Genomic DNA, 21,371 nt, shown 5'->3' with positions numbered 1-21,371 from the left:
AAAAACTAAACTTGAGCAATGTTACAGCAATAGTGAATGTTTTACTGCAAACTCAGTCAAAGCCATGTTCCATCACTCTACCCAGCTCTTGGTACGATTCTCAAAATTATACCCCACAATGTCTTTTTAACATCAAATAATAAACAGCTCCTTTTCATACACAGACCAGTTTGTGCTACTTATAAACAAAGGTATGACATCTAGCTCCAAGGAGGTCATTCTTCCACTCTATTTAGTATTTATCAGACCTGTCACCAAGTGCAATACCCTCTTTGCTATGTGCCTAACTAGGAACATCCAACAATTGGAACGTCCACAGAGGTTCCTCACTAAGAGAATACAATGCGTAAGTAACATGTCATATCCAGACTGCCTCAAAGCCCTATCCCTGTATTCTGTATCCTACAGGCTGTTGAGGGGAGATCTTTGCCTGGCATATAAGGCATTGTCATACCCCATCATGATGGACCTTCTGCATATCCACAAAACAAGCAGCACCAGAATTACCTATTCTAAAGACTTAAACAACCTTGCTTGTCATATACATAGGACCTGCCAGAGAGACATGTATGCATCCTAAAGACTACTGCTTCTCTGAACAGGCTCCCCATCCATGTGAAGCAGAGTTCCTCCCTAGCCCAATTCAAGTGTAACTTGGGAAATTGGTTGGGGAACAGGATAGTAATCCCTGGTTTGGCACCTATGTCTCTAAAGGACACAGGCAGCCTGTAAATGGTTAATCTGTCATGCTCCTGCTTGTAAATGTTTCATCTCCCAAACTCCTGCTTATGCTTATCAATGGTACCAGAACTTGGCAGAGATTTGGCATGCATGTTTAGGTTTTAAAAAGGCCATAGTGGTCTTTAGCCTAGTAAAAACCTATGAAAGCATGAATCTATGACCATTTTCAGAACTTCAAGAACATTCCTATCTAATTCCTGTCTCTGCTCATGCTTCGCACCAGGCTAGTCCCATCCTAGAGTACATTTGCTCTTTCACTCCACCTTGGTCTTTTTTCTCTTCTCTTGTGTACATACATTTCTTCCTTTACTAGTCAATTTTCATTCATCCCTGGCACTCTTTGTCAACTTATTAATAATCCTTTTCACACCTAACCACTGTCTCTCTTTTATTTCTTTTGAATTCATTTCCATGCTTATGTCAACTTTGCTTCCAGCTCTCTCATTCCAGCTCTTGCAATTTAAACAAATTAAGCTTAGTTTTCTCACCAGATAATCACACTGTTTCTTTGGTTACTCTATATTATATTGTATTATACTTGTAAAAACGCTGACCTTTACAATTCTGTTATTTTATATTGTGCTTGTATAAATGGCAATCTGTATCAAATGTAGGCTTATAGGCTTATAGTGCCTGCATATTCTAACTGTTTCTTACTGAAATTGGTACACGTTGTTTGCTGTAGCATAGAATAGATCCAGGCCTGCTGAATCTAGCTTTGTTTGTATGCTTGTTGTTTGTTTATTTCTCTGAAACGCTAATTCCACCTAAAATGCGGCCTTTTAGCACTTCTGTGGATCCCTAGTGATATCTGCATTGCTTACTGTACTTATTTCCTTGTTTCACTTGAAAGAAAGTTACTGTTTGTCATTTTTGCATTTAAGTTACCTGTAACACATTGCATTTAAGTTACCTGGCACTTGCTCACTAAAGCAATTATATGTCAGCTCTAAAAAATTAAAAGCACTACACCCTCACAAACTCCCCTTGAGTACCTTTTTCCCCATTGGCCCTTTTTTTCAATTATAAAGGAATTCCCAATACTATTCTAGCATGTCCAAAGGTCAGGTGTCAATCTCCTCTCCAGTCCAGCTGGTGAATCTGGGAATCTGGAGGCAATGTTACAACTGCCTCATGTACACAGACAACCCTCTCCTCCTCCCAACAAATTCCAACACATGTGAGAGATGCAACCATATAGCCAAACTGGAGGCTAAGCTCTCTCAACTCAGTACTGGCGTAACCAGTCAGGAGGAGAAGGAAACCACACTCACTACAATTCCAGTCTCACATAGACCTACCACGACAACAAACCAAACACATAAACACACAAAAACATACTCGGAGGCTCTAAATAAAAATCTGCCTAAGCAGCAGAGACCTCCAAAGCAGACACCCAAGCAACCGCTACCCCAAAACAAAACACGTGCAACACATAGCTCACAAAGCCACTTTGCCGAACAGTCACAGCCCTTAAGGCTAAACAACACACCTGATACACTTGTAATAGGTGACTCTATCGTCAGGGACACTGACGTCCCACTCACCAGGCTGAACAAGGAGAAGGTCACGGTGAGCTGCCTGTCGGGTGCTAGGATCCGCCACATAACACAAGCACTCAGGTCACTCCAAGGCAATTACAAATATGACTCAGTCATTGTCCATGCTGGTGTGAATGACCTGAGACGTACCTCCCTGGACTACATGAAAAGAGACATAGAGGAGCTCTCTGAGCATGTAGCCCAGGCCGGTATGACTCTGACCTTGAGTAGCATCTTACCCTCACCAAGAATGATGCCACAATATGAAGACAAGATGATCAATTTCAACAATTGGCTTAAGTATTGGTGTCATTCAAAGGGGATCCAATGCCTGTCAGCCTGGGATGACATGCTCGACAAGCCACACTGCTTCACTAGGGACGGCTTGCACCTGTCACTCCTAGGCTTTCGGATATTGGCAAAGGCTCTTGCTACCCCCATAGTGCCTTTTTTAGGCAAGGCTCAAAAGACAAACCCACCTCCATAGGTATCACAAGGGATAAGAAACTAAGAGTAATGCTACTCAACGCCAGAAGTCTAAACCTCAAGATGCACGCACTCGAAACTCTCCTTAGCATGGAGAACATCGATATCTGTGCAGTAACAGAAACCTGGTTCAAGGCTCCCGAGAGCACCCCAGCACTACCAGGTTATACCTCATACCATGCTTTTCGGCCCCAAAACTTGGACCGAACCACAAAAGGAGGGGGAGTATCAATATTCGTCAAAGATACCCACACCTCCAGGTTGGTGGCACAGCACGAAGCATCAGAGACTATCCATGTGCAACTAACAGTGGGTAAAACTGCCTTCCAGTTTATAGCCTGCTACAGACCACCATCCCAAACGCAGGAACCCACTTGGCCTTCCTGAGAATACTGGAAAATATGAAGGTCTCTCCAAACACCATTATATTGGGCGACTTCAACTACCCAAACATAGAATGGGAGCATTACTCTAGTTCCAACACCCTAGCCCAAAGGTTCCTAGAATTTATAAACTCAAATGCTATGGAACAACTTGTTACCACTCCCACAAGAGGGGAAAACATACTGGACCTGATCATCACCAACATGGGGACACTATGCTCCAGACCAGAAGTGTATCCCTCACTGGTAAGATCAGACCATAAACTAATCTCACTGGATATTCACATCCCGACCCCACGCCCTGCCCAGAAAACCACAGTGAAAAACTTCTCTAAAGCAAATTTCACACGCCTCAAAACCGAGGCGGAATCCTTCAAAGCCCCGGGCCTGTGGAAAATACGGCCCAGACCGCAGAATCCTTTATAAACGCATTCTATGAACACCTTCAGGAATGCATGGATCATGCAATCCCAAATAAAACCAAGACCCAATCCTCCAAAGGCAGACGTCCTGTCTGGTGGACCCCAGCCATAAACAAACTATACAATAGAAGGAGGAAGCTACTACATGATAGAGCAAAATCCCAAAAAGGGAAGGCATCTCTGATCAGTATTAGCAAAAATCTATGGGCACTCATAAAATCGTCTAAGGCCAGCTTCGAAAGAAAAATTGCACAGGACACTAAGGATAATCACAAGGCTTTCTTTAGTTATGTTAGGAACCTGGGTAGGAATTCCCAGATATGCTCAGAATTAGTCCAAAATGACAAAAAATACACCGAGCCCACAGACATTGCCAACATCCTAGCTGACAGGTTCAGTGCAAACTTCTCCCCCCCCACCAAAAGGGCAAACATCTATCCCAACAGAGTGCTGCCCCCCTGACATCTCAGATGCTCAGGTAAGAGCCGCCCTCTCCAAAGCAAAAAACACAGCATCAATGGGACCAGATGGTGTCCCGGGCTGCGTCCTACATGAACTCCAAGAAGAGCTAAACCCAAACATAAAACTACTGTTCAGTCTTAGCCTTACTACAGGATATGTACCCAAAGAGTGGCGTACAGCAACAGTGGTCCCTCTCCACAAAGGTGGTGCCTCAACAGATCCTGGAAACTATCGCCCCATAAGCCTGACTAGCTTGATCTGCAAAGCTATGGAAAGGATCATCATGGACCTCATAAATAAAGATATTGGGGACCTACAGACACTGGATCCTACCCAGTTTGGCTTTGTTAAGGGCAGATCCTGCCTCTTAAACCTGGTCAATTTCTTTGAAACAGTCACCAAGGCCATTGACGAGGGGAAGGTGGTCCACACAGCCTACCTGGACCTCGCAAAAGCCTTCGATACAATACCTCACTCGGGCATTATAGATAAGCTCACCAGCTTAAATATAAACCCCTATGTCACTAGATGGGTTGCAAACTGGCTCAAGGACAGAACCCACATGGTTAGAATTGCTGGAGCCATGTCAGACTCCAAACCAGTTACAAGTGACATCCCACAAGCTCATTCCTGGGACCTCTCTTGTTCGGTATATATTTCTCGGCGGTACAGGCCAACACGGAAGGACTGTGGCTGACCAAGTTCGCAGATGACTGCAAACTGGGCACCATAATCAACTCTCCAGCCGACACAAGCATCCTCCAAAAGGGCCTCATAGAAACAGACAACTGGTGCCAGAGCCATGGCCTCAAGCTAAAAGCCAAAAAGTGTATAGTCATCCCCTTTGGCAAAAACAAAGTGCCCACAAATTACCACATAGGTGGTAATCCACTAAGTACAGAAGAAGACATTAGGGACCTGGGGACCCAAGTTGATAGCAATCTCTCATATGACAACCACGTGGCCAAAGTGGTTAGAAAAACATTTTATATAGCCCACCTAATCATGAAGGGATTCACATCTAGATCAGGGGAGGTCATCGTGCCTCTTTACTCATCCCTCATCAGGCCCATAATTGAGTACAATGCCCCTTTTGGGATGTACCTTACCAGACACCTGCAGCAACTGGAAAGACCCCAAAAGTACCTCACCAAGAGGATCAAAGGGCTCAAACAGATGCCATATGCTGCCCGGTTAAAAAACTCCAGCTCTACTCAGTGGCATACCGCCTGCTCAGAGGCAATCTGTGCTTGACGTATAAAGCCATGTCCAACCCGGAATTAATGGACATGCTGCACCTCAGAAAATCCAAATCCCATCGAGCTACGCGCTCGAGAGACTTGAACCTCAGCACTGAAATAAATAGGACATGCTGGAGGGGCAGATTCATAACCCAGAGGCTCCCTTCACTCTGGAATAAAATCCCAGTCCAGGTTAGGCAGAGTCCCACATTGACTCTCTTCAAGAGGAATCTTGATGAGTGGATGGGCGATTATAGGTTTACCCCAGCTATCACTTCTGTGTCACTGTTAGACAGAGGCACAGTATAATAACCTCAAAAAAAGGCATAGCAAAATTAATTTAAAATGGGTGGCGAAAGCCAAACACACTCTGGCTAGGCTTATAAATGCCCTAGGGCAGATAGCCTAGTATGAACCTATGAACCTATGAACCTATGTTTATATTTGCTATAGTCTACTGTTTTACATTTATGTAATATATTGGAGCTTTTCTCCCCAGGCCTCCGCTGAAAACAGGTCATTGCCCAGATGGACTTCCAAGAAAACAAATGTGAATGCATAAAATAAAATAATAAGTCTTGCATGTCAGGAATTTTCAAAATGTGAGCTGGCAGGCAGTGTTCAACACCACTGCACCTTTTTTATTTGTTAAATTCAGTAGTTTAGTTTCATAAATTGTCACTGTGTACTCAGCTTTCCCTTACATTTACTTCTCTTCAATGTCATTCATATGCCAGCAGCAATGTTAGCAGCTTCGGTGACCTCCAAGGTACAGCTGAAAGACATGTAAAATAAAATAAGAGAGAAGATCAACAAATGTAGCAGGAGTCAGCAAATCAGTGTTACCCTCCATTTGAAAAGCTCAGTTACATGCAATTCAGCTTAAAATAAAAATGCTATATTAAAGAGATCTGTTAAGCAGGTCAATTAATCAGAATTTGTTCACTTCAAATAACATGACAGGCCGTAGGTAGCTTTACCAGACATCTTGTGTCATTGTGATTTAGTATCAGGCAATCATCTTATGCATCATACTAATTAACTGCAGCATCAGGTTATCAAATTATGTAAAACAGACAGCAGAAATATGAATCCACTATGCATTTTTAACAGGAAAAAATTACTACAGGAGGAAAGTATACAAGTGTCATCAGGCTAATGTGGTTATCACAATTACAAACCATATCACTTTTACTTGTGGCTATGTCTGTTATGTTTAGCTGGAGTTATTGCTATTTTTTTTTTCCTTTTTAATGGTTATGCCAATTTTTATTTAACAGGAGCAGCAAGAGTGAGAGAGATTGAAGATGTACCTACTGAAGAATGTTGATTATTTAATGTGTTGTATACTTAATACTTAGTTTGCTTTGTAGTTAGTACTGTTGACTTGGTGCACTGGATACTTAGTGTGCTGTGTAATTAGTACTGAGTACTTGATGTGCTGGGTAATTAGTACTGTGTTCTTGGAGCACAGGTTACTTAGTGTGCTGTATTGTTAGTACCGAGTACTTTGTGCAGTGGGTACTTAGTGTGTTATGTAGTTAGTACTCAGTACTTGGTGTGCTGGGTACTAAGTACTGGGTATTTGATGCACTGGGTACTTATTGTGCTGTGTAATTATTACTGCGTACTTGATATGATGGGTACTTAGTACTGGGTCATTGGTGCATTGGGTATTTAGTGTGCTGTGTAATTAGTATTGAGTACTTGGTGTGCTGGGTACTTAACAATGAGTAGTTGGTGCACTGGGTACTTAGCATGTTGTGTTGTTAGTACTGAGTACTTGGTGCACTGGGTACTTAGTACTGGGTCATTGGTGCATTGGGTATTTAGTGTGCTGTGTAATTAGTATTGAGTACTTGGTGTGCTGGGTACTTAACAATGAGTAGTTGGTGCACTGGGTACTTAGCATGTTGTGTTGTTAGTACTGAGTACTTGGTGCACTGGGTACTTAGTACTGGGTCATTGGTGCATTGTGTTGTTAGTGTGCAGTGTAATTAGTACTGAGTACTTGGTGCGCTGGGTACTTAGTGTGCTGTGTAATTAGTACTGAGTATTGATGAGTTGAGTACATAGAACTGAGTACTTGGTGCACTGGGTACTTAGTGTGCTATTTAGTTAGTACTGAGTACTTGGTGTGCTTGGTACTTAATACAATTGGTACTTAATACGGGGTATTTAATACTATGCAGTAATGCTTGACCATGTCCTAGAAACACAAGGTACCCATAAGCAACAGATATGCAGGTTAATCAACTGAATATTCAGTTAATATTGACTGCTGACAAGAGAATGGGAACAAGGGTGCATACAGCTGTAACCTGTGACTAAAAAGCATGTCTGAACAGCTGACGTCTGTGGGTCATGGTCCAAGATACAATGCATTGCTCCTAGCAAGGCCTACATTGATTCCTGTTCTGTATGTTGTGCAATATCAGCATCATTCCAAAAGAAAAAGCTAATAAGTTCTGTGAACAGTCAGAATATCTTTTCTTAGAGATCTGGGTAGCCTTTTATGATAACCTCACTGCCTGTGAGAAAAGCAATATAGGAAGAATTCAGAATACATAGCTTTTCTGTAAAAAAAATTGATACATGCTTCTAAAAATTTTAAGTATAAAAAAATACGTGAGATAAAGGCTACACAGACATTTGTCACATAATTTTGGAGATTCAGAAACTGTCATTAAGTTGTTGATTTCAGACATTAACAGCAACATCATTGTGAGAGATAGGAGAACATGGTTACTGTTGCATAAATGCAGAGTCTATTTCCTTCTTGTTTCACCATTGCCCATGGGAGTGTTTGATTTATGCCTTTGCTACAACTAACAGAGAGCGGACTTCTTCATCTTCTCTGATGTGGTTCAGATTTTTTGCTCACCCATACAAATCCAATTACTTAAACTAAAGAGTAGTTCTGTTGGTCGAATCTCAAGCCAAATGAGAGGTAATAAATAACAAGGGGAAATGAATCTGGCAAATTAAATCAGGTAAATGTATAGCAGTCTAATACAACATAACAAAGCAGATAAACAAAAACATCAGGATTGAGCAGATCAATTTATCATCATTTGGTCAGTTCAGCTGCACATTGGATGGCTTGATGGCTTAAAACAGAGAAGCAGTGCAAAATGCCACAGTTAAGTAAGTCAATTAATCAGCATCTCATCCATTCACACAATGCAACAGAACGTAGGCAGCTAAAGCAGACAGCAAGTTTTGTAACAGTGATTAAGGAGCAAACATCTGATTTGCACAGCATGTTAACTTGTAGCTGGACAGGGTTATTGAATTATATAAAAAGTAAGGAATAAGTGTGCAGTTTTAATGATGTACACAGAACTGCAAAAATGTACCTATTCCATCTGGAAAGGTGTGTGGAAATAATCTTGCCATATTTTCTGGTAGCCATATATCCACTCGTCTTAAAAGAGGTAATGTGGAGATATTTCCTTTTTATTTAATTCTTTGATTATGCTGTCATTCTTAAAATAGGGGAAACCGAGGAAGGCAATACATAGCAGCACTTAAACTAAGTCACTCATTCATTCCTTATTCTAGATTATTTAGCAGTAGTGGTTGTAGTCTTCTAAGATATATGTATCAATTATACATACACACACACACACACACACATGTATATATATATATATATATATATATATATATATATATATATATATTATACATATATACATACATCACCCTTTTTTCCCATTTTTACACATGGGGTGTGGTGTCACTTCAACAGTGACAATCATCTTTAGCCAATATATACATGCATGTATGTATATATATATATATATATATATATATATATAGATATATATAAGCAAATATACAGAGATAAATATGGACAAAGAGAGAGAATCTCTACCAGAGACCAAGAATCAGGTTTGGGTCTGCAAGCACTAGTATGTTTGAAATAAAAAATCCTGCCTTAGTTAGACATGCATATTGCAGTTCAAGACAATGGATAAATTAATACCATAATCAAAGTTTCGTAACTGGGAGTCCTGATTATCAACAGCCAGTCAATAAGTTCGTAATCCACAGAGAACTCTAAGGATAAAACTTGTAATTTTCTTTTGGATATGTGTGTGTGTGTGTGTGTGTGTGTGTGTGTGTGTGTGTGTGTGTGTGTGTGTGTGTGTGTGTGTGTGTGTGTGTGTGTGTGTGTGTGTGTTTATCCCACTGTGCAATTGGAAACTGGTGTATTTGCTATAACCATCAAGGGAGACTGCTAGAAGACAGAAAGCAAAGTTGCTTTAGCTTCCATGATCTAATCAAGCCATGTTACATAATTATAAAGATTCAAGTTAAGATAGAGATGAGAGCTTAGCTCAAAACACAAGCTTGTTGAAGGATGAAATATAATCAGAAACAGAACTGTTCATAAATCAAGGCATATTAAGCTAGCATGGAAGGCAAATGAAAACAGGTAAAATGCAGCTGTAGCATTGTAAAAATAGCAGGCATGCCGAGCAAAAATAGCTGCAATAAACAAATCAGTTCATCATCATTTGATCAGTTCAGCTGCTTGTGAAATGGCTCAGAGCAGAAAAGCTGTGTAAAATGGTACTGATGAACAAGTCATCTAATTAAAATTGATCATATCAGACTCAGTAACATATTGCAAGTAGTTTTAGCCAACAGCTTGTGCAGCTGCATTAAGTAACAAAGCAGAAAGTATGTGAAACAGTACTTAGTTGAAGTATAAAATTATTAATAAAAAAACAAAAAAGGAAGGCAGGATGCACCGATTCACTGCTCAGCTACAACAACAAACCTAACACAACATTAAAAAACAATCAAGTTTTACCACTGGCTGTATGATGCTCTGAATTTGTTTTATATTCATTGTTCATGCAGCAGGTCTCACATCAAGACAAAACAGGGCATGTAGTCTGTCAAGTTCTTACCTAATTAGTTCAAGAGTGAACAATAGCAATTGTTAACTAATGGAATACACGGGAAAACAAAAGTGCAGGTTAATTAATCTTGGTAAGAGAATTTCATAAATCTAGTAGGTTTCAGTATTTTGTTTCAAAACACATGGTATAATTAAGGAATAAGGCTTGATAAAGAGTGTTATTATTTGATAAGAAGACATGCCACTGCATAATAAGGTAGGAGACACTGTTAATCATGGGTAGCATAGTTTTCAACGTAACTTGGTTCGCTAAGAGCTATAATTTAGAATAATGTGTGTGAAGCAAACTGCACCAAAGGCCACTGTCTGGCTAGGGTGTATGTTAGAATATGTATGAGTGAGAAAAATCACACTTCTGTTCAAATTAGAATGGAGGTTTTTATTCTGACAAAAGGAAAACATTTGTAATCAAATATGGGACATTAGCTATGTTTATTAATAAATGGATCTCTATAAGGAAAGTCTGATAATCACAGAAACAATGAATTACATTGTTTTAGTTATTGTTGCTTATGTTTATAATTTTAAGGCCCAGATGAAGATTTTAGGATAGCAAAGGCAGAAGGCATGGTTATAAAGTGTGTGCTTCTCTGGATGCTGGATGAATGATGTGTGTTATGATTATTTGTTGTACTACAAAGCAAGGCTAAAGGAAGGCATTGACCAATCAGCAGTCTGTATTTTTCCACCCATTTTGTAAAAAGATTCTCAAAGCTAGGCATGATTGTGATAGCATTGTTTGTACCTCCAAATGATTTTCATTAGACATACTTAATTACATCTGATTTTTTACTGCCTATAGACATGATGTCATATCATAAAAATACTGTGCTTAGCTTTTGTACTGAAAATATTGAAAACAGTGAAATTTGGGTACTACAGTTACCATGCAGAATGCAAACTTGGAACACTGGTTTTCAAAATGTTCACTCATCATTTGTTTATATGCATTTACTTTTACTACTTTGTAAGTATCAATGTTGCTACTTCTCAGCTTCAAAGTACATTATATATATATATATATATATATATATATATATATATATATATATATATATATATATGCATTTTTAGCAGATATCCCAAACTAACTTTCAAAGGGTTAACAACACCTCCACTGAGCTCCTGATGAGTATTTTACTGAATGAATTATTTGCAGAAAATGACATCTTCACATAACATGTACCTACTTCTTTAATTCATCAAACTGCAAGCTCACATCAAAGAAAATCAAAGAATTCCCCTCAAAACCTAAAAAACACCCTTTCCTTAAACATATCTGAATCATTGTACAGGCTATAAGATATTTTATCCTCCCCCCTTAAAATGTCTGAAACAGAAAACATCAAAAGCAAAAAAGTTCTCAACACAATCTTTGGAAATTATTAAGAATGGTGTCGACATTATCACACAAGTAATGCAGACCTTAGCGACCCAAATAAAGAGCTTAAGATCTCAAGTGCTAATATGAAGAGATAGAGGAGGTGTGGCATCTTTGGAATCTTATCTGCAGTGCTGCCAACCAATAAAAGGTATTCCAGTAAAGATACATAGAAAGCCAAATGGACTAGTGACATGAAAAATAAGTGCAACGACAGGGAAAACAATGTGACATACTGCATGTACCACTAGCATTATGGATACTGAATATTTAAAGAGATACTCACTACATATATACATTACATCCTCCAATTAGTTTCAGTTCTCTATAAGTTAACACTACCTATATATTAGACTACATATGTGACATGGGATACAATTGAAATCCAAAGTGTCAAGTGATAAATAACTGTGCACTATTTACAGATACTGAATGTAACTATCAGTCATTGCTATCATGTGGAATATCACAGCATGTCTTAAAATCATGTCATCTTCATGGAGTTTTCTCTGTTTTTTTTTTTTTTTTTAGTGTCTTGTCTAGCAATTAAAGTAACTCCCTGTTGAGTTGTTTTAGCAGGTAACAAAAAAGTCAAGTTTTCTTGAGTTCTGATGAGAACAATCTGGTAAAATGTTTCATTCAGAGTAGTCTTGAAGACCTTACCCTTATTTTTTACCTGGTACTTGTGAAATCTCCATGCATTTTTTTTACCTGATACCTGTGAAATCCCCAAGCATTTTTCTGTCACATTTTTGTAAATAGTTCATAGCTTCATAGGAGATTACTAGGCTAATGGCTTAAGGGCCCTTATCAGCCGATCCGATATAACACAATTTTACCCAATATATGGCCCCTAGGGGCAAGAGGATGGCATGGATTTGTGCCTGTGCATTGAGTATCTTACAGATTGCCCCAGTTCATAAGGGACATAAGCACTACCCCAGGTGTGAATTTGTGATTCCTCATCCATTGATCCAAACTGCATTTGAAGTGGGACAGGGAAGGGCTTTGCTTAATGTGAATAGGAAGCCTGTTCCAAAGAAGGGGCAATCTCTGAGAGCCATATCCTGTCTGTCGAACACTTTTTGTTTGATTCGCTAAGTTTAGATCCCTAGATCAACTGACTCTCATGCTGTTTGACTTGCAGATGTGTAACAGCTCCATCAGGGCTAAATTTGTGAGGGGTCTATATCATAACATCGAAGTTCTCTAACATCGAATGTTATTATATCGAACCCTAAACACCGAAGTGTGAAAACATCGAACAGTCAGAATAGCGAATTTTCTCCCAGAGAAAAAAATCGCTATTCCAAGAAACATACACACAGCACAAACACATACAAAAAACAGCCATCCACACACATACACTTAAAATCCTACACCTAAACTAAACTTTACATACAGTACTAGCTATCCACTTACCTTAACCAAACCCTAACCCTAAGGTCCATCACTATCGCACACTCGTGGGCACCCTAACCCTAAGTCACCTAACCCACCCCCTAACCTTAACCTACACACAATCGCACACTTACCTGACCCGCGCCCTATCCCTAACTCACCTAACCCACCCCCTAACCCTAACCTACACACAATCACACACTTACCTGAACCCGCGCCCTAACACTAACTTCCACACAACCATACACTTATCTGACATGCTCCCTAACACTAACTCACCTAACCCGCCCCCTAACCCTAACCTACACACAATCGCATACTTACCTGAACCCGACCCGTAATGCTCCAACATATCGAACACTGAAAACAGTGCACACTGTACTCAATTATAGAGGTAATAAGGGCTAAGTACAGCAGGACTATAATTTCCTTGGATCTGGATACCATACCTTAATCATAACTTGTGTCACATAAAAGGATTTCCTCACCACTGTGGACACATGGCAGTCAAGATTCAGGCTACTATCTATCTGCATACCTATATCTCTCACCTCTGAGTCCACTGTAAGGGGTGTGCTATGCATGTTGTAATTTGCATGGGTATTTGACTTCCCAAAGCATATGATAATGCATTTGTGAATGTATTATCATTATTCTGAAGTCAGTCATGTTTTATATAACTAGCTTCTGTTTCTTCTGAGTAAATGACCTTCTCTTGTATTGACAATGTAGACGCTATGAGCTGTAGCTGTTGTCATTACTACAGTTTGTTTCCGGTCATAATGCCTTTCAGTAGGATCTTTCAAGCTTTCTATTTCTCCTAAACATAAAAACACTATATCTCTTGATATTTTGTCATAGTAGACCTTTTATTTTGCTGAGCTTTCTTGTCAAACTTCTATTACATATGGCACAGCCTTATGTTGAAGCAACACAGAAAAAATATAAGGTAACTCAGGTTAATAAATGTCTTTTCTTCCAGTTTACATCAGACCCAGCTGTTATTGCAACTGTGTCTCGTAGTGTCAACAGATTTGTACTCGGTGCCAACCCTTCACCTGGTTAAAAAGAGGGTAAATGTTAGCCCATATTGTAAGAGAATGGTTTCTTCTTCCACTTTAGCCTTCACAATTATGGATTACCAGGCATATATATGGAAAATATGCTATGTCATACAGATAGTCTGAGGAAATTGCCTTCCACTCTTCCTACAGAAGAAAGTTCTTTTCTCCACCAAACTCGTTTTACCCTTTCTGAGGTATTTAAACATGCTTTGAAGAGTGTGTATAATTGTGTAGATACTGTGTCTAGGCCCTCTGCTATGTCACTGTGTTGAGAATATATGCTTGGTACATAGCCACAAGTTTGTTGATGAGGTAAAGTCTGTTGTATATAAACAAGCAAATCCATGACAAAATGATTAAGTTCTTCACCTCCCATGTACAAGGTACAATGTTTGATACTGACCTCTGGCCAATGCCTGTTTGGAGTTTGCATGTTCTCCCTGTGTCTCTGCGGGTTCCCGCCTCTTCCCTCCTCTGAAAAAAAATGCTGAATGTTTCCATCTCAGACTCATCAATGAATGGAGCTGTGGGCAGCAGCATAGGCTGTACATAGTGCCCTATAGGGGGAAGAGTTGCATAAACCAACTTACTGCTTTGGGCATTTACAGTATCCTCAAGATAGGAGAATTTGTATTAGAGACTGCACACTGTGGCACAGCTAACCACTTGACAGTGTAAAATATGGCTCTAAGTGATTCAGTCATGTTGACTAATGTCCACAAAATGGGCATGGGTAGTTAACCGGTGATAAATGTGTTGAGGACACGGCCTATTCCAACCTATGCTAGGGAACCATGCTAAAAGTGGGAGGGGTGTATGTGCTCCTATTGGCAAGTCTGTGCCTGCCATAAAGCCCAGCATCCCTGGAGCAATAAGTTATTGGCCGGTCGATGTCTAGTTGCCCAGCCTGGGTTACCTGGGGTAGCTCTGTGAGCAAAAACTGGACCTAAATCCCTACCAAACATGAACTAAGAATTGCTACACTCAATGTAGGTTCACTGATAGGATGGAGCTTGGAATTGGATGACAACATGGTACAGAGGAGGCTGGATATCCTATGTATCCAAGAGGCAAGATGGAAGGGCAGTGCAGCAAGGCCACTTGGCTTGAGATCCAGAGTCTGCTCTTAGGAGAAGGACAGGCTAGAAATGGTATTGGAATTGGGGTGACAGACAGGCTTCAAAAGGCAGTGAGGATGTCATCAGAATTAATGACAGACTTGTGGCAATCAGACTACAGTGTAATGATAGGGCACTATTCATAATCTCAGCATATGCCCCACGGTAGGGTTGTGATAGTGAGGAAAAACATGCATTCATACAGTAGTTGCAGGACCTACTAGATAAAGCAGGACAACATGAACTGGTGATGATAATAGTTGACTTGAATGCACACATCGGACCAAATAGAACAGGATATGAGGGCTGCCTGGGTCCACATGGCTGAGGCAACATGAATAAAGAAGGCGAGGCCATTCTAGACTTCTGTCTGGCAAATGATTTGATAGTTGTCAATACATGTTTCAGAAAAAGAGGCAGTCACAAGATCACATAAAACAGTGGCCAGCATGCAACTCATGTGGACTTCTTCCTAATTAATAAAAGCCTCTGGGAAAGAATCAGTGATTGCAAAGTCATTCCCAGTAAAACAATTCACCCACAACCACACCACTGGATGCCACAATCAGGTGCAAGCAATGGTCAGAGAAGGCTGAAGATCTGGAAGTTGACTGGAGAGAAAATACAACAGTTCAATGAGTTACTCAGGGGTCTAGCACCCCAAGAATAGTAGGAAATAGGTGGAGTTGAAGAAGAATGGCAGTGCCTCAAAACAACATGTGTGAGGACTACAGAACAGATATGTGGCAAGCCAGATATGATAAGGTACATAAGGAAAGCTGGTGGTGGAATGCAGAAGTCCAAGAAGTCATCAAAAGAAAGGAGTGCAGAAAAAAGTGGGAGATAGAAAAGATGGACCAGGCTAGGAAGGAGTTCTTGACGACAAACAAAGAAACTAAGAAAGGAGTTGCAATAGCAAATAATAGAGTATCTGAAGGACTCTACCAGCTTCTGGAAAATGTCTCGGAACGTGGCACAAAGAAACTATATCTGGTTGCAAGGCAAAGACAGAAAGATAAAAAAGATAGTCAGACACCCTTCATAAGAGATGCTGTGTAGCAACAACCTGCTCACCAGTCCACAGGACATCAAAGGCAGATGGAAGGAGTATTTCCAGCAGATTCTAAAGGAAGAAAATCCCACAGAAGCTATACTTCCCCAGACACAGCCTACAATGAGAGAAGAAGACCAGTCCACCCCAGAAGAAGTAAGAATACCAGTAAGGAGAATTAAGTCAGGGAAAGCAGAAGACTTAGATGAGGTAAACACAGATATGATAATGATGCTGGGTTGGATAGGGGAGAAATGGCACCTGAGGGTACTCATAGCAGTGTGGAGAAAGAGGAGTATACCAAGTGATTGGAGGATAAACATACTTGTGCCAGTGTACAAGAACAAAAGAGACATCCACAACTGTGAGCAGTACAAATGTATAAAACTCCTGTCACATTGCATGAAAGTTCTGGGGAGAGTGATTGGTAAATGGATATGCAGAATAGTAGAAAGAAAGATGGGAAATGAGCAGTTCAGATTAAGATCAAGATGCGGCACAAATGACCCGATGTTTGCAGTGAGCCAAATAGTTGGCAAGAGATGAAGAAAGAGTTCAACTATGCATTCCTAGACTTGGAGAAACCATATGACAAGGAACAAAGAAAGCTGATTTGAGCAGTACTGCTGTGGTTCAAAGTCCCAGAAAGTTTGGTAGAATTAGTGCAGGCTATGTACAATGACCTAATGACTGAAGTACGAACAGTGTTCAGTCTTACAGAGGGGTTCCTAGTGTGAGTTGTTTTGCACCAGGGTTCAGCTCTAAGCCCATCACTGTTCATACTGGTGATGGATGACATTAGCAAACAGGCCTGAGGGGGAAGATCAGTTGCTGTATACAGATGATGTGGCATTACAGACAGACTCTGAGCAAGAACTTCAGCAAAGGACAGAGGAATGTAATGCAAACCTGAAACCACATGGATGAAACTAAGTACAGATAAGGCAGTGGTAATGGTAACAAATTGGGAAAATCAGAAGAAGCTGAAAACTGAGATAGAAGGGAAAACAGTGGAACAGGTTAACGGCTTCAAAGTCTCTGGGAGAGGTGGTTGAGGAGAAGGGAAGTCTAAATGAAGATGTCAAAGCTAGAATCACAGGGGCTGCAGCCAACTGACATAGAGTGACAGGTGTAGTATATGACAGAAGAATGACAAAGAAACAAAAACAGTACAAAACAATGATGCAACCAGTACTACTGTATGGTACAGAAACCTGGTCAGTAAAGGCAGAGCAGATGAGGAAGCAAGAGGAGATGGGAATAAAGTGCCTGAGATGGGTGGTAGAATGCACACTGTGGGATAGATGAAGTAATGAGGACATAAGAGAAGAAGCCGAACTTGCTCCAGTTGCAGAAAAGATCAAAGATAACAGATTATGGTGGTATGGGCATATGTGCAGAAAAGCAGAAGACAATCTGATGAAGATGATTTCGGACAGACTGGAGAGAAAATGAGGACATGGACATGGATGGATTGTGTGAGAGAAGATCTGTGACAGTCAGGTATGAGTGTTGAAGAAGGCAGGAATGTAGCATTGAATCAAGAGAGATGGTGACTGTTAACACAGCACCCCAACCCCAGGTAGAAAAATAGGAAAAGAGGGGTTGATGATGATATAAACAAGAGGCATTCCTTAATCTCCAATTATCTTACATTCCATCAGATCAAAAATAGTAGCAGACAAATTGAGCAGGACCAGGACAAACCCTCCTGAATGGAAAATAAGTGAGTGGGGCTCTCCCAGGAAATTATCCATTTGTGAGAACACCTCATATATATCTGTTCACTTTTCACCTTCTTTCAAATCAAACACCTAGACAGGTTTTGTTCCAGAGCTACTTGCAAGTAAGCCTGGAAAATAGATGCTTTTCATTCCACTGGAAGGGAATTTTCATTTATGTGTTTCCATCTGTTCCATTGTTTTCCAGGGTAATTCTGAAAATTGAAAAGGATACTTTTTGGAGCTGACCAAGGGCAATTACCATGACCTTCCTTACATACACACTGGATCTACTCACACTGGACAGGGGGAGTTTGATACACCCCGGTATCAATCAACTTCAACTGACTCCCCTGTGTGATTCAATTTTAATATATTTTAGGTTCTTATTTCATGAGACCATGCAACAGGTACTAAAGGAGGCAAGAAAGCCTGCTACTGGAAAATTCTAAGTTGATAACTGAAATGATTTTCTAGTTTGTGCCTAGCCAATAACCAAATACCAGATAGGGAATGTGTCCACTAGTGTTAAAATATTTGTGAGAGTTACTTTCTTCTGGCCTCAGAAGTAAGAAAGTCCAGCACAACAGGACCCGGAAAGCTAGAACCAGGCAATATTATTGTCAAATTCCTTTGGCGTGGCCAAAACCAACACAAACGCAGCTTGATATTAAAGCTTTTAATAAATCCACTTCACGATGCTGAATGCAACAAAAATATACAACCAAGCGCTTTCACTCAGCTACTACCAAGCTTTATCAAGGTAAAATAGATAACTACTCCATTTCTAGTAATTTATACTCTTCACAAGGTCACATGACCTAATTAATTAAACCAATTTCAATAAAATACATAAATATAAACATTTTCATTAATAAAAAGTGTTATTACATATAAAAACTATCATAGAAATGACTTTTCATTGAAACTTGGACCACTTAATGCATATAATGAATATTTTACCTTGATAAAGCTCGGTAGTAGCCGAGTGAAAGCGCTTGGTTGTATAATTTTGTTGCATTCAGCATCGTGAGGTGGATTTATTAAAAGCTTTAATATCAAGCTGCGTTTGTGTTGGTTTTGGCCACGCAAAAGGAATTTGACAATAATATTGCCTGGTTCTAGCTTTCCAGGTCCTGTTGTGCTGGACTTTCTTACTTCTTGGTTCAACTTGTTCTTTTTTGGTTTCTTCTGGCCTCACTTATTCCTCTTTAAAGGTTCATCTTGCAGCCATTTCACCATGTCTGCCCATGAATCCTCCTCTTCTCTGTTTGTTGTCAAACAGTTTTTGAAGGTAGTTTCACAGGTTGTTCCACCTTGGAATTTCAACTATGTGCTGGAAAACCTGATTATGTCTCCTTCTGCACCTGCCCATCAATGTCATGCTCTTGACATGAAAAACTGTATTCATCATTGCTCTGGCATCGGCAAGAAGTGTATCTGAGTAGCATGCTCTCATGGTGGTTAAACCCTATCTAATTGTCCATAGGGATAAAGTATCTTTAATACCAAACCTCTCATTCAAGCCAGAAATATTCCAGTTTTCTTTTCAGAACCTAAAAACTGGTGAGAACAGATTCGGAAATACTCTGGACATTCACAGGAAGCTCAAATACCATCTTGACATAATGGAGCCCTTTAGAAAAAATGATCAGCTATTTATTTCTTATCAAGGGGCAAAAAAGACATTCCCCTAGAGCCTAGTCTTTTTCAGTGGCATGCTCCATCCATTTGACTCATCACAGAATTGCAGTTTAAGTGCCAGATGTATTCACCCCAAATAATTGACAAAAATAGAATATGTGTTCCAGGGTAGCTGAAATAGAAGTTGAAGGTGGAGTTCAAGGCAATTGATTCTGGCAGCCATAAGTGGGTCATGTGGGAATGTGTTTAGGACTCCAAATATAATATTACAGACAAACACACCATACACTGGCATTCATGGATCAGAAAAGGGATGATGTTTTGACAAGACCAGCTAAACATAGTGCAGAGCAAATTTCCATCTTTTCAGCAATGTGTAGACATCAAAGTAGAATGTACAGTACAACTCTTGCAATATTTGCAGCTCAAATATTTATTTGGGAAGATGCCTAAGAAAGTTTTCTTAAAGGGGGAGTAAAGAATCCAGCCACCCAACAGTTAAAAATGATAATGGGAGAAAATTAAGGCAATAAGAGGTTATTTGTTATTTTTGCCAGGTAGTAAATGCCAGGCATGAGTTTCTTGGGCCCCTTAAAGTCAAGGGGGAGGAATTACTGAGATGAATGGAAGTTGATTTTTGCACCTACAAAGCATGTTATCTGATTCAATACTTGCTATTTCCAAATCTTAAGTTAATCCACTTTTGACAGACAACCCCTTTAAGGATAAAATTAAGGGATCAAAAGTACTCAGGGACCTGCTGGTGATGTGGAACCAAGGATGTGGACTATATGCATATGGTGCAGGCTTGCAGAAAGATCTGCCTAATCTTGTAGGTAGTAGTAGTATAAGTGGCAATGCAAGCTATTAGGCACAATCATCCCCCACTGACAAACACAGTATTTAGATGCTAGGGATAGAGGAAACAGCTGCTCCACTGGTGAGTGCACAAAGGATATGGATAAGAGTCACCATATTAACCACGTTAGTCATTGTTTTAAGGAATGGAAATCTGGTTTTGAAGACTGGTCAGACTGCTTATGATCTATGTACACAGGAGATGGACTGTTATCAAAAATGTACAATACGTAGAGGAAATTCGAGTCTTTTATAATATTTTCCTACTTTATTTGAATTATAACACAAATCAGTTCAGATTTTATGACTAGAATATGTCATTTTTTGCACTGTGGTTTGGTTATGTTTGAACAAAGATTTAAAGTTCATGATTGGAACACTGATGGATAAATCTTATGTAACGGTTTACAATAAAGGTTTTATGTTTAGTCAAGAACAATTATTAGAATCTATTTCCTTACAGTTTGCCTAGCACTGGGTGAATCAGAATTGCTGATGGAAGTACTCCTTACGCTAAGACTGGGAAAGGCTTCACTTGGATATAATGCTCTTATTTAAAGAAGGGTGGAATGACATATCCCTTTGTCAGCCCTGACTATAGCTAATGTCACTGTTCCTAGAATCATTCCTGCAAAGCACAGACTTAACAATAGTAGAAAATGTCACCAGTAAGTTTGTTTAACAAGTTTCAGAACCATACTGGTAATGTGTACATTAACCTCACTGTGTACACAATGAATGTGGTTTACACTGAAGCCTTAATTAAGTCTCTATTTCATAAGTAGAAAGTGGAGTGGGCTGCTGTGATACTTTCCTTTCTGTCAGTCATAAAGGCAAAGGAGATGCTACCACTCTATTTTAAATTCAGTTCTAGGTCCCTGTTTAAACTAAACAACAAATGTACGTTTCTCAATAGCCCCG

The sequence above is a fragment of the Protopterus annectens genome, chromosome 2.part2 (genome assembly GCF_019279795.1).
Source record: "Protopterus annectens isolate FY-2018-M chromosome 2.part2, PAN1.0, whole genome shotgun sequence".
NCBI classification, from domain to species: domain Eukaryota; kingdom Metazoa; phylum Chordata; order Ceratodontiformes; family Protopteridae; genus Protopterus; species Protopterus annectens.
Note: the sequence above shows the minus strand (reverse complement) of the source record.